This window comes from Pelobates fuscus, chromosome 8, assembly GCF_036172605.1.
Source record: "Pelobates fuscus isolate aPelFus1 chromosome 8, aPelFus1.pri, whole genome shotgun sequence".
In the NCBI taxonomy this organism is placed as follows: Eukaryota; Metazoa; Chordata; class Amphibia; order Anura; family Pelobatidae; genus Pelobates; species Pelobates fuscus.
Window position 1 is genome coordinate 167,480,805 of NC_086324.1, and position 15,089 is coordinate 167,495,893.

At 41.3% G+C, this 15,089-nt stretch overlaps 1 protein-coding gene across 3 annotated transcripts in view; it reads left to right on the forward strand.

Annotated features, from left to right (window-relative positions):
* The window catches only part of LOC134571986 (cyclin-dependent kinase-like 4), a 176,802-nt gene that overhangs the window by 147,172 nt on the left and 14,541 nt on the right, over positions 1 to 15,089 (forward strand). Inside the window, exon 1 of one of the 3 annotated variants that reach the window (XM_063430725.1) lies at positions 3,048 to 3,292. The exons of 1 other annotated variant lie outside the window; for it this stretch is intronic. The gene's annotated coding sequence lies outside the window, so the exon portion shown is untranslated. Of the gene's footprint in view, positions 1 to 3,047; positions 3,293 to 15,089 lie in introns of those variants that run through there. One more of the 3 variants, XM_063430727.1, reaches the window with a different exon arrangement.

Genomic DNA, 15,089 nt, shown 5'->3' on the forward strand with positions numbered 1-15,089 from the left:
TTACTGGGAGTATTATTGCTGTGGAGCTCTGTTATACACTCAGACACATTACTGGGAGTATTATTACTGTGGAGCTATGCTATACACTCACATTACTAGGAGTATTATTCCTGTGGGGCTCTGTTATACACTCAGACACATTACTGGGAGTATTATTACTGTGGAGCTATGCTATACACTCAGACACATTACTGGGAGTATTATTGCTGATGAGCTCTGTTATACACTCAGGCACATTACTGGGAGTATTATTGCTGTGGAGCTCTGGTATACACTCAGACACATTACTGGGAGGAGTATTGCTGTGGGGCTCTGTTATACACTCAGACACATTACTGGGAGTATTATTGCTGTGGGGCTCTGTTATACACTCAGACACATAACTGGGAGTATTACTGTGGGGCTCGGTTATACACTCAGACACATTACTGGGAGTATCATTGCTGTGGAGCTCTGTTATACACTCAGGCACATTACTGGGAGTATTATTGCTGTGGAGCTCTGTTATACACTCAGACACATTACTGGGAGTATTATTGCTGTGGAGCTCTGCTATACACTCAGACACATTACTGGGAGTATTATTGCTGTGGAGCTCTGCTATACACTCAGACACATTACTGGGAGTATTATTGCTGTGGAGCTCTGTTATACACTCACACACATTACTGTGAGTATTATTACTGTGGAGCTATGCTATACACTCAGACACATTACTAGGAGTATTATTGCTGTGGGGCTCTGTTATACACTCAGGCACATTACTGGGAGTATTATTGCTGTGGAGCTCTGGTATACACTCAGACACATTACTGGGAGTATTATTGCTGTGGAGCTCTGTTAAACACACAGACACATTACTGGGAGTATTATTACTGTGGAGCTCTGTTATACACTCAGACACATTACTGGGAGTATTATTACTGTGGAGCTCTGTTATACACTCAGACACATTACTGGGAGTATTATTGCTGTGGAGCTCTGTTATACACTCAGACACATTACTGGGAGTATTATTGCTGTGGAGCTCTGTTATACACTCAGACACATTACTGGGAGTATTATTGCTGTGGAGCTCTGTTAAACACACAGACACATTACTGGGAGTATTATTACTGTGGAGCTCTGTTATACACTCAGACGCATTACTGGGAGTATTATTGCTGTGGAGCTCTGTTATACACTCAGACACATTACTGGGAGTATTATTGCTGTGGAGCTCTGTTATACACTCAGACACATTACTGGGAGTATTATTGCTGTGGAGCTCTGTTAAACACACAGAGACATTACTGGGAGTATTATTGCTGTGGAGCTCTGTCATACATTACTGGGAGTATTATTACTGTGGAGCTCTGTTATACACTCAGACACATTACTGGGAGTATTATTACTGTGGAGCTCTGTTATACACTCAGACACATTACTGGGAGTATTATTGCTGTGGAGCTCTGTTATACACTCAGACTCATTACTGGGAGTATTATTACTGTGGAGCTCTGTTATACACTCAGACACATTACTGGGAGTATTATTGCTGTGGGGCTCTGTTATACATTACTGGGAGTATTATTACTGTGGAGCTCTGTTATACACTCAGACACATTACTGGGAGTATTATTACTGTGGAGCTCTGTTATACACTCAGACACATTACTGGGAGTATTATTGCTGTGGAGCTCTGTTATACACTCAGACACATTACTGGGAGTATTATTGCTGTGGAGCTCTGTTATACACTCAGACACATTACTGAGAGTATTATTGCTGTGGAGCTCTGCTATACACTCAGACACATTACTGGGAGTATTATTGCTGTGGAGCTCTGTTATACACTCACACACATTACTGTGAGTATTATTACTGTGGAGCTATGCTATACACTCAGACACATTACTAGGAGTATTATTGCTGTGGGGCTCTGTTATACACTCAGACACATTACTGGGAGTATTATTGCTGTGGAGCTCTGTTATACACTCAGACACATTACTGGGAGTATTATTACTGTGGAGCTCTGTTATACACTCAGGCACATTACTGGGAGTATTATTGCTGTGGAGCTCTGTTATACACTCAGACACATTACTAGGAGTATTATTGCTGTGGGGCTCTGTTATACACTCAGACACATTACTGGGAGTATTATTACTGTGGAGCTCTGTTATACACTCAGACACATTACTGGGAGTATTATTGCTGTGGAGCTCTGTTATACACTCAGACACATTACTGGGAGTATTATTGCTGTGGAGATCTGTTATACACTCAGACACATTACTGGGAGTATTATTACTGTGGAGCTCTGTTATACACTCAGACACATTACTGGGAGTATTATTGCTGTGGAGCTCTGTTATACACTCAGTCACATTACTGGGAGTATTATTTCTGTGGGGCTCTGTTATACACTCAGACACATTACTGGCAGTATTATTGCTGTGGAGCTCTGTTATACACTCAGACACACCAACAATATGGAGCGCCTAGAAAGGAGGGACATTAGGCTGGAAAACAGGGACAGTGGGATTTGGGCTCAAAATAGGGACTGTTCTCCTAAATAGGGACACTTGGGATGTGTGTATATACCTTTCTGCACTCCAGTAGTACTGTTGACAGAGCAGCATATTCACCATTTACTGATGTTATCTTTGTGTTATTAAATGCTTGCTTACAAGCTGATAACATTGTTCTTGTGAAACGTGTGACAATCTAAATAAGTTTCACAGACTTTCCTTCGCCTTTGTACACCGATGTATTAAACGTTTCATGGGTCAGCCAGGAGTGTCAGAAATACTGCTATAAGGTCATTTTTACACAAAGTAGTCTGCACAGGGAAAGAAAACCAGTTTTACTTCCCATTTCTCTGTATGAGAGATTCTTGTGGGTTTTTTTAGCTCGCAAAATAGTGAAGTATTGCTGTTTGTTTTAATACCCTTTTTTTATTGGACTAACAGAGATTTTAGTTTGGACATTCCTGGCCAGTCAAAGAGTTAAATAGGCCTGAAATGTGATCATGGGCCTGGCCTTGCCATGGTAACTCCTTGCCTGACATTGTAAACAGAAATCTGCAGGGAATGAGGAAGGGCTCTGGGGCCTTGTTAGCCCCAAGGCAGCCTGAGCGGTGTTACCCCTGGCAACCCATAGGTTCCCATTACTAGCCGGACCGCTGGTGAGTGAACTGGGTGAGTATAGCTCCAGGTCTATGGGGCCACAGCAGGTGTCGCTGGGAATCCATTACTCTTTGTAAGGCGACCGATTCGGGGTGATTTATATGCCATTTCCACGGCAGGTATCTAAAGATCTGACATACACTTTCTCCGGTACAGTGATATTCTGTTTGATTTCTTAAAAGCGTTAAAGAGATTTATAAACAAAGAGCCGGATTGTGGGGCAAACTTCTAAACACCAAAAAACACAGTTGCATCTACTTCTTGATAAAGAGACACTTTTATCTGTGACTATTTGCACTGTTGGAACAAGATTCTCAGTACTATCTGTCTAATTTCATGTGGCGCAGCCCTTCTCTGTCTCTATCCTTTTCCCAAAGTTCTAAACACGTAGCAATCCGCAAGGATGTATCAGATTTGTTTACTGTGTGAGGCTCTACTACTTGTGCTGGAAGGCTGTTCTGGGTATCTACTACTATTGCTTTATTGCTGATAGACATTACTGGGTCCACTGACAGGCAAACCCATGGATTTATTTATTTTTTCTATATCACATAATTTCAACATTTAAAGGGAATTATAAATTTAAAGCCAACGTAGCCTGTCTCTAAATCTAGGCTCCCAGTGTGGCTACCTGGACCTTAAATGTGAAATTAATTTTGAATTCACCATAAATTCTCACTTCACCGAATAACCGTTTTACTGAAGACTATTCCAGGTATCTACTACCCTTTCTATATTACTGTTACTGCTTCCACTGGAAGGTTATTCCAGGTATCTACTACCCTTTCTATATTACTGTTACTGCTTCCACTGGAAGGTTATTCCATGTATCTACTACCCTTTCTATATTACTGTTAGCCTTTACTGCTCCCACTGGAAGGCTATTCCAGGTATCTACTACCCTTTCCATATTAGTGTTACTGCTCCCACTGGAAGGCTATTCCAGGTATGTACTACCCATTCTATATCACTGATACTGCTTCCACTGGAAGGCTATTCCAGGTGTCTACTACCCTTTCTATATCACTGTTACTGCTTCCACTGGAAGGTTATTCCAGGTATCTACTACCCTTTTTATATCACTGTTAGTCTTTACTGCTTCCACTAGAAGGCTATTCTTGGTATCTACTACCCTTTCTATAGCACTGTTACTGCTCCCACTGGAAGGCTATTGCAGGTATCTACTAACCTTTATATATCACTGCTATCCTTTACTGCTTCCACTGGAAGGCTATTCTTGGTATCTACTACCCTTTCTATATCACTGTTACTGCTTCCACTGGAAGGCTATTCCAGGTGTCGACTACACATTCTGTATCATTATTAGCCTTTACTGCCCACACTGGAAGGCAGTTCCATGTATCTACTACCCTTTTCATATTAGTGTTACTGCTCCCACTGGAAGGCTATTCCAGGTATCTACTACCCGTTCTATATCACTGTTACTGCTTCCACTGGAAGGCTATTCTTGGTATCTACTACCCTTTCTATAGCACTGTTACTGCTCCCACTGGAAGGCTATTTGAGGTATCTACTACCCTTTACTTATCACTGTTAGCCTTTACTGCTTCCACTGGAAGGCTATTCCAGGTATCTACTACCCGTTCTATATCACTGTTAGCCTTTACTGCTTCCACTGGAAAGCTATTCTTGTTATCTACTACCGTTTCTATATCACTGTTACTGCTCCCACTGGAAGGCTATTCCAGGTATCTACTAACCTTTCTATATCACTGTTATCATTTACTGCTTCCCTAGACGCCCAACTTCCACTTGTAACGTGTTAATGTATTTTTCTGAAAATGTTTGCATGCTGTCATGGCAGTCAGTCCTGCAGTGCTTTGGTACAGGTGAATTATCCCAGCTCACAGAAAAGGTTTAAGTGTATACAGACTCTGTTTACATCATACATTTGTGGTTGTGAAATGATAAATCATTGTATCCCGGGCGTTCCCAGTCATGGCGCACTGCGTGAGGTCTGCTGAGCTGCTGTAAATATTGACTTTTGTATCTGCCGCCATGCAACTAAATGGTATGTTGGCTGAGGACTGTCTGATATATTACAGAATGCAGTGATGGTGTTCCAGTGTAATTATAGCGCTGGTCATAGTGGCGGGTATAACTATAGCGCAAGGCCCACATGTCGTTAAAGTCCCTTCACTTAGTGTAGACACTGCATATTCTGTGGAGGGTAACTCCCATTACTCTGAGCCAGCTGAAGTGGAAGCCCAAAAGTTCAAAAATAAAAAGTTTCAGCGCTTAGGCAATCATCCCCTTCTAAAATATATTGGGGGGGGGGAGTATTACCAATAAAATGACTGAAGTGAGAGTCCCAAAATAGGACATAGTTTTAAAAGGATACATTCCAAGATTGCTGGGGGCATAGTATAGATCAGGGGTAGGCAACCTACGGCACTAGTGCCATGCACGGCACTCAAGGTGTCTTTGCACGGCACTCAAGGCTGCTAGAGCCAAACAGATACCAAACTTCAGATATCTCCTAATACGAAAAGGTGGTGCAGGACAATCCTCAATTTAAGCATGCAGCACGTACAGGAAGTGATCTCAGATCACTTCCTCCCAGCACTTGTGAATGGAAATCCACACTGTAGTAGAGCAGCCCGCAGCTGCTGTTGCAGCTCCTGTCCTTGACTTGTACCTGGCCAGCCTGGTCCCCACTGGAAGCCAGGAAAGCCACCCTCACTGCTAGATATACACAGAAATGCAGAATAACCCTCCCCTCATACAAATAATACAAACAGCCCACACACAAACATACACACAATCCGCACAAACGTAACCCGCTAATAATCCACATACATGCACACAACACCACATGCCGCCTCTCACATACAATACCCCAAACAGCCCCCACACACTACCAAACACACAATGTGACATATCCATCCACACACAATTCCATACACAGCCCACATTCATATATATCATACACGATACCATAAACTAATGAACATATACAATATAATAGCTCATATCCGCACAAATACAACGATACAAAGCAACTGCAGTAAAAATAACACAAGCAGAATACGGCAGCATACACACCTCAATTTTAAAAAAATAGGACTGGCATGCTACAGGACATCACAATCCTACATCGGCACAGTTCTGCTAAAAGGTTGCCTACCCCTGGTATAGATGGCACAGAGTTCCTTAGTGTTATTATTTGGTTCCAATCTCCAGTTCAGGGGAAACTATGTAGCCACCTTTTAGACAGGAAAGAAACAGATATAGTGTAACACTGTTTATTTAAAAAAAACCTATGGAATCCCTTTGTAGAACTCTTACACGAAATAGTGCTGGTACTTATCGCTAAGGACCAAAAAGAGGCATACGTGCAGTACAGAATGGAGGTGATGGCAGAGTTACCCCTCCGTTGGTGTGATGTTACGAGTTGTTTCCTTGCACTGGAGCCGACCCGGACCTCGTACACCTCGGGAGTCTCGTTGTACTGGCTTCCTAGCCTTCAGAGTTTGAAAATGCCGCCAAAGCAGCGATCCACGCGTTTCACCCGTTATACCGGGCTTTCTCAAGATAGGATGCCGAGGCAGAAATCTCGCAAATATATACCCTTTTCGTATAACTGAAATTATTGGTGCTCTTAAAGGCACCTCACATGTGAAAGTCCAGACAAATAAAAGTTCATAAAATCAACGTTTGCAGTGTCATCCTTACACAGAAAAAATATTAAAATCACATATGTTCATATAGAAAGCTTCCTAACGGTACATACAAGTTTAAATCACATATAGTGTCATAATTAATTGGAAAAAAAATAGGACATGATTTGTTCTTATGATAATCATGACAAATAGAGGTGAATTCATAATGCTATTTATATGTATTAAGGCCTTTTGGCCTGTAATTGTGGGAGGGGCGTATGACACACCTCTTCCCTACTTAAGGGACACCCCTTACCTGGCTCCATATCGTTCGAGGTCAGCGCTGCATCACCCTCCCACCCACTCCTCATTATTAACTCCTTTTCTCTTTACATTTCTTCTTGGTGGGCCCTCTTTATTTACAGGCCTACCTCATCGTCGGTTCCGGCACACCACAACCGACTTGCTCTTTTAATACCATCCTACACTTATCAGTGTTTGTATCTTCTGTACTATCATGAGCCCTTAACACAAATATATTTAATGTAATATGATGCTTCTATTTATCTCTAATGTCTATGATAACTCAAATAGTTAGAAAAGTTACTTATAATGTCAATTCATGAGATCAGGGCAATACAGAATATGAAGATAAAAAAAGTTACATTAGGAAAAAATCTTAAAACAGACCTATCTATAAAATAAAAAGTATGTTAATGATAAATGAAAGGTACTAGGTGAAAAACCATTAACTTAAGAATTATTCACATTACCGATAAAATTCGTAAAAAACAATAACCATAGAAAAACACAGGAACAAAAACTATCATAATAAAACGGAAGTACTAATTCATACTTTATATAGCATACTACGGTAAGATAATATTCGTAGTGGTTATAGTATAGCTCTGCATTAAAGGGACACTACAGTCACCTGAACAACTTTAGCTTAATGAAGCAGTTTTGGTGTATAGAACATGCCCCATGCAGCCTCACTGCTCAATCCTCTGCCATTTAGGAGTTAAATCCCTTTGTTTATGAACCCTAGTCACACCTCCCTGCATGTGACTTGCACAGCCTTCCATAAACACTTCCTGTAAAGAGAGCCCTATTTAGGCTTTCTTTATTGCAAGTTCTGTTTAATTAAGATTTTCTTATCCCCTGCTATGTTAATAGCTTGTTAGACCCTGCAAGAGTCTCCTGTATGTGATTAAAGTTCAATTTAGAGGTTGAGATACAATTATTTAAGGTAAATTACATCTGTTTGAAAGTGAAACCAGTTTTTTTTCATGCAGGCTCTGTCAATCATAGCCAGGGGAGGTGTGGCTAGGGCTGCATAAACAGAAACAAAGTGATTTAACTCCTAAATGACAGTGAATTGAGCAGTGAGATTGCAGGGGAATGATCTATACACTAAAACTGCTTTATATAGCTAAAGTAATTTAGGTGACTATAGTGTTACTTTAAGTGCAACGGGTGCCAAAGTTTTAAGATTATAGATCCATAAGGAATTGTCTTTTTATATTATAGACATGTTCACCTAATCTTGTTTTCAACATTCGTTTCGTTTGTCCCACATATTGTAAACCAAATAGAGCAGCCTAATAAGTAGATGATCTGTTTGGAATTACAAGTCATACATTCCTTTATTTCGAACCTCTTTTTGGTAACTGGATTGAAAATCTGTGGTTTTACCAAAAGGTGGACCTCCTACTTTGCATATGCTGCAAGTACCACATTTATAAAAACCTTTATGGGAATTTCAAAAGTGTTTTTCAGGGGGTCAGTCTAATGTCACTGTGCAACGATTTATCCTTTAATGTAGGTGCTCCCCTAAAGATAATTCTGGGTTTCAAAGGTAGTACCGAAGATAAAACCTGACCTCGTTTTCATAGATCCCAGGGCTTAAAAATGCTTTAAAAAAAAAAAAAAAAAACTAAAGATTGGATTGAGCACTAAAATTAAATACAATAGGGCATGAAAAATCAGAGGAGATATTAATATTATTTTTATTCCTAATAGTAGGGACAAGGAGATTGTTTCTGTCCACAGCATTAGCCTTTTCTATAGATGTAGATAGAAGTTGTGGATCATAAAGTGTTGATTTACTTTTTCTATTTGTTCTTTACATACATCCTGGTCAGGGCAGTTCTTAATTCTGAGGAACTGTCCATATGGAACACTTGATAAGCCCGAGGGATAGTGACAACTTGTAGTCCAAATAAATAAAACTGATGACAGCAACAGTTTTTAAAAAAGTTTGGGATTTTAAACGTCCTTCACCTACATATAAAACGAAGTCTAAAAATTCAATGTTGCTGGCACTGTATTTGTAGGTAAAATCTAGATTAAAATGTTGTCATTAATATATGATAAAAAATGTCATAAGATCCGTCTCATATCCTTCCTATATAAAAAAAAAAACAGTCATCTATGTAACGTTTATATAGGGCTAGGTTTGCAGACCAGCTATGTCCTTTCTAAATGTGGAGACTTTCCCAGTAGGATGTTAAAATTAGGGATCGACCAATATTGATTTATTAGAGCCGATTCCGATAATCTGTGAACTTTCAGGCCGATAGCCGATAACTTATTCTGTACTTTTACAAATTTGAAAAAATAAACCATTTCTACACAAATCTACTGTTAAGTGAACATGTTTATTATTTATTGATTTTTTTGCAAATCTTTTTTATATTAAGGTAAATGCACAAAATATACATGCCAGTCAGAAGTTTTTATGTTTTCAAGAATATATGTGTGTGTGTAGTGGATGCAGTGAGAGTATTTGATTAGTGAATGCAGTGTGTGTGTGTGTGTGTGTGTGTAGTGAATGCAGTGTGTGTTTGTGTTGTGTGTGTATATAATGAATGCAGTGTGTGTGTGTGTGTGTAATGTGTGTATGGTGAATGCAGTGTGTGTGTGTTTGTGTAGTGGATGCAGAGTGTGTGTTTGTGTAGTGTGTGTATAGTGAATGCAGTGTGTGTTTGTGTAGAGTGTATATAATGAATGCAGATTGTGTGTTTGTGTAGTGTGTTTGTGTGTAGTGGATGCAGTGTGTGTGTGTTTGTGCAGTGTGTGTATAATGAATGCAGTGTGTGTGTTTGTGTAATGTGTATATAGTGAATGCAGTGTGTGTGTGTTTGTGTAGTGTGTGTATAGTGAATGCAGAGTGTGTGTTTGTGTAGTGTGTGTATAGTGAATGCAGTGTGTTTGTGTAGTGTGTGTATATAATGAATGTAGTGTGTCTTTGTGTAGGTATGTAATGTGTGTAGAATGGGGGTGGAATTAAAAAAATGTATATTACATTTATCAACAGATCTATATAGATGCATATACTATTTTTTTTTATCCTTAAAATAAATTTTAATTTCACCACCACCAGAGAGAAGGTGGAAAGTGGATGTCTCTACTGACAGTTTCAGGAGAGTTACATGATTTCTGGGGTGAGATGAAGGATTTAAAGAGCATTTTCAAGGGTCGAGCATAAAAAATAAAACTAAAATAAAAAAGCAGCAAAAGTAACCACTACACAACTAAAGTAGTGAAGAGGTTGTACAAAAAGTGACATACAAAATAATTAAAATTGGCAGGAACATTGCAGAGTTAGTTTAGCAATTTCAGTGCCAAGCACTTTTAACTGAAATGTTTAATGGAGAATCTCTCCCCTCCCCAAACCCTTCCTTATATGAGTTAAGTGTGGTGCCAATATAATTGGCATGGCACAGGGATAAGGGACTGGAGATAACTAAACATGTTTGTAATGAATGGACTATTTTCCATGATCTCGTGGGGCACGAGATAACAGTTGAGATGGGGTATACACACACACAAAAAAAGCAAACATTTAGTTTTAGTCCCCCCTCCCTGCTTCTTACCTGGCCTGGGAGGAGGATATGACATTCCCTGGGGGGCCCAGCACACTCTTACTTACCTTCCCAGCAGCTCCCTTCAGCTAGCCTGTCTAACTCTTGCGGCCTGTGTGCAGCGCGGAGCATTGCCATGGTAACCTGTGGCAATGCTGTGACGCCTGCGGGACTCGTGGCCCTGGTCTGCATTATTGGCAATATCGGTATCTTTAGTGGCCGATACCGATATTGCTGAAAATACAGAATATCGGCCGATTATATCGTCCAGACCGATAATCGGTCGATCCCTAATAAAAATATTCGTGTAGCTAGGTGCAAACCTAGTTCCCATAGCTGTACCAGTAGTCTGTACATAAATATTCTCCTTGTGCCAAAAAAAGTTGTTTGTTAAAATAAAATCAATACATTCAATTATAAATTCAATTTGCTCCAAATGCATTTCTTGATGGGCATATAACGTTTGTCTTACAGCTTTAATCCCTAAATTGTGCTGGATGATACTATATAGCGATGTCACATCGCAGGTTACCAGCAATAAATGTATCTTCCATTTTATTCCCTGACTGGATCTTAGCAGGTCACTGCTGTCTTTTAGATATGACCTTGAAAGTTTTACAAACGGAGTAATGCATCAATGTACTGGGAGAGGTTAGATGTAAGAGACCCTATCCCAGAAATAATTGGTCTCCACTGGGGGTTGTGGAAGACTTTTGTGTATCTTAGGGAAATAATAAAATACAGATTTCTTAGGATATAAAATCGTTACATAATCAAATTCTTTTTTTGTTAAAGTTCCCATATATCTCCCTTTTTCTGAAAGAGTAAAAAATAGTTGTTTTAATATCTAAAGTGGGATCTTTATTTAGGTGTTTATAAGTATTATCACCACTAAGGATTCTGTTACATTCTGTATCGTAATCGGTGGTTTTGATTGATACTATACCCCCGCCTTTATCTGCAGGTTTGATTGTTATCATTTTATTATCACTTGGGTCCTGTAATGCCTTTTTTTCTTGTATCTAAGATTATACTTACTTCCCGGGATTTTATCAGGAATTTTTTCCAGATTAGCCATAACTGCTAAATTGAATGCGTTAATAGATTGGGGGTTACTGGGGCAAAACGTAGATTTATTATTTAGGGTAGTGTGTTTATACATACTTGTACTAGACTCAATGTTAGACGGGATTCGATTGTTCATAAAAAAAAAAAAAAAAACGTTTTAATGTTAGTGTTCTCATGAATTTCTGTAAATTTAGAAAATTAAAAAACGGGTCTAATTTAATCTTCGGGGCATATTTGAGACATTTATTTAGGACTTTAATTTGGTCTTTGTTCAATACCACATCAGTCAAATTAAAAATGCCCTCTGTTTCTACCACTTGGTTCTCTTTCCGGGTTCTCTTCCCTCCTCTACATCCCCTAAAAAATAAGTTTTTCTCTGTCCAGGTTTTTTTATATGGGAAGGATCTGAGACGGATCTTCTGAATTTTTTTATCATATATTAATGACAATAGTTTTTTGTTTTGTTTTTTAATTCTTTATTTATTTGTGCTTGGTATAACATGTCAACAGAAACATTTGGAGACAGTGTTGCAGTTTGGTTTCAAGCAGATCAATGCATTGGCGTTAACATACACGTTTTCAGATTTTTTTTTTTTTTTTTTTTTTTTTTTTTTTTTAAAATTCTTTATTTTATTTGTGCAAGGGTTCAACAAGACGTGCTTATCATGCCACAACAGCAAGGAAAACATGTAATTAGACATCATGTTACAATAGTCAGGCATTAGAGGGTTCTGCACATTTTATATATAATTGTCGCTTATCAAGTAGTTTGTCAGTTCATCTTATCTGGGAAGGTGTGATACAGGGTTAGGTCAAACATTACAACTTGAAACAATAACAGGTTAATGTCATAGATTAAGTTAAGTTAATACGAAAACGTCGCCATTTTAACTAGAGTGAACAATCAGTCCAGCTAGTAGTTTCAGTCGCTTTGTCTGAGCTGCTTCAGCCTATTCCTACAGTATGCTAAGTCTAACATATACTTAGGTGTAAGGGTCACAGGTACGGGTTTAATTAACGCACGACTTTATGTTACGTCTAAAGTGGCCCCGGTGAGAGTTAAGTTATAAGCGTAACATTGCTAGTGCCTATAGCTGGGTGTGTAGGGTGGGTGTTCCCCATGTAAAGGAGAGTCTTATACTTTACTGTCGGCTGCTATGAGTGTCCGTCTCTGCCTTACAGGCAGGGTTGCGGCTGTAGGCCGTGGAGTGCATAAGTCCTGGTTGCTTCACCCAACTCCCGTTCTGGCTGGTGTGGTCCTTCCTGGGTTCCGTGTATAGGTTTCCCAACAGCTTTGTTTCTCTGGAATCTGCTTTGCTGCAGCTGGTTCTGCTTCGCATTGGGCTTTGTTGTCGTCCGTGTGGGGTGTTGTGCTGTGCTGGTTGCCTTCCGTTCCGACCACCAGGCCTGTGTGCTTCATGTGCTTTGCTGCCCGTTTGCTGAGATGTGGATAGATCTTCTTTTTCCCCGGTATATTTGCAGGCGTGGTGTGGACCCCTCTCGGGTGTGAGTGCAGGCTCTTCCCAGCTCTCATGGTTAGCAGCTCTGTTTTCATCTGCTTGGGTGCGGCTTGCTGTACTTTGTGCCGTGCTGTCGGGCGCCGCCTCGTGTGTGTCCCTGCCTGCAGGAGAGAGCGTCTTCTTCTCCGCCATACTTTTTTGGCGCGCTTGGCTTGACTACGTGTGCGCTTTGGACGAGAGCGATATGGCGGTGCCTTAGGTGGGTCTGAAGCTTTAGCCTTACTTGTGCTCAGCCGGTCTGCTAGTTTGTCCCAAAACGCTGTAAACGTGGCGTCCAGCCGGGCTAGGATGTCGGTCTCCTTTGTTGGGCCTGTTGGCTCGAGTGTAGTCTCCGCCATTTTGCTTACAGGTCGATCCCGTTGGGGTTGCTGCCACAGCTTCTGGGGTGGTCCTCCTGGGACCGGGATGACCCCCACCGGTCCATAGGGGGGGGGGTTAGGGCCCGTAATCATGTTTATCTCTGTTGGAGGCATCAGGGAAGCGGCCGTCTCCCCTGTGCCGGCTATGCAGGCAGGCCTTGAGGGGTACTTCGAGGGTTTCTGCTTGGTATGCCACATATTTGGTATCGGTAGGTAGCCCCCGGTCTCGCCTTTCTGCTGGATACTCGTTTGAGGAATTTACGGTAAGTTTTAGGCGTTGAACCCGAGGTTTCTGTCCCGAGGTGCAGGAGCAGCTCTTTTCTGCGACCTCTCGGCTCTGCGGTTAGGCCCCGCCCCCTCCGTTTTCAGATTTTAAGCACATTTTAATTTAATTTAGCATATAGGTTTGGTGACATACCCGGGATTGAGAATGTTGTAGCAGGTCTGAGTGTGTTATATTCCCTTGGGATACTCCAAGTGTGAGGGTGGTAAATATTTGTAGCAGGTTAGTACAGGCGTGTGGTTCTGGATGCCTATGTGTACTCGCCAGTGGAGCTGCTGTAGTTTCCAATAAGGTTAGGGTGGCAAGTATGAGGGGTGCTTCGACTTGTGGCATCTCCTTTGTCCCCTTTAACCCTGGGGATGAGGGGGGGTTGGCGGAGTGGCGTTAAACTATGGTAAGCGCCCATTATCTATCAATCGTGTGTGGCTAACTAGCCCTCTCTTGGGTATGTGGGCCCCAACATTGCATATGCATAATAAGGAAACAGATTCAACCAAAATACTTATCAATGAAAAATTGTCATATACAAATTACCATAGAGAAAGTAAGCGTGGGGATGCAGAGGCTCCCATACAGTTCAACATGAAACCGGGGGGTTGCAGTGGTACCATTCAATAGAAAAGAAAAAAAAAGAAGAAAAAAGGGAAAATCACAGTGTGTGGTCAGGGGGTCACTCCTCCTCCACTAAGGTCTGGGTCCTCATTGTGGTAGACACCGCTTTGCCCTGGGTGTTGCCCCTGGTTTCAGTTTTCACGTGGGGTCAGGTGGGTAGTGCCGGCGGTTCATCCGTTGACTGTCTGTGGGTAGGGCTGTCCTCCGGTTCCCAGCTCTCGGTTGGCTTGCGGTCACATGGGCGTTTTGTGGGGGTTGTAGTCCCAGTGCCCTCATGAAGGTGGGTGCTCCGGTTGGGGATGTGAGATGGTGTGCAGTCCCGTTGTGATGGACGAGTAGTGCGCCTGTGTTCCCCCACCTGTAATTTATGCCAGCTTTGTGCAGTGCCGTTGTCACAGGTTCAAATGCCTTTCGCCTCAGCAATGTGGCTCTGGTAACATCCTGGAAAAAGGAGAGCTGTGCGCCCTCAAAGGCCAGTGGTGTTTTGCCTTTTATGGCAGTCATTATGTGGATCTTGTCTGATATTGTCACTAAGCGCAGGATAACATCCCTGGTCCCTGGAAGTGCTGGGCGGTATGCGTGTGG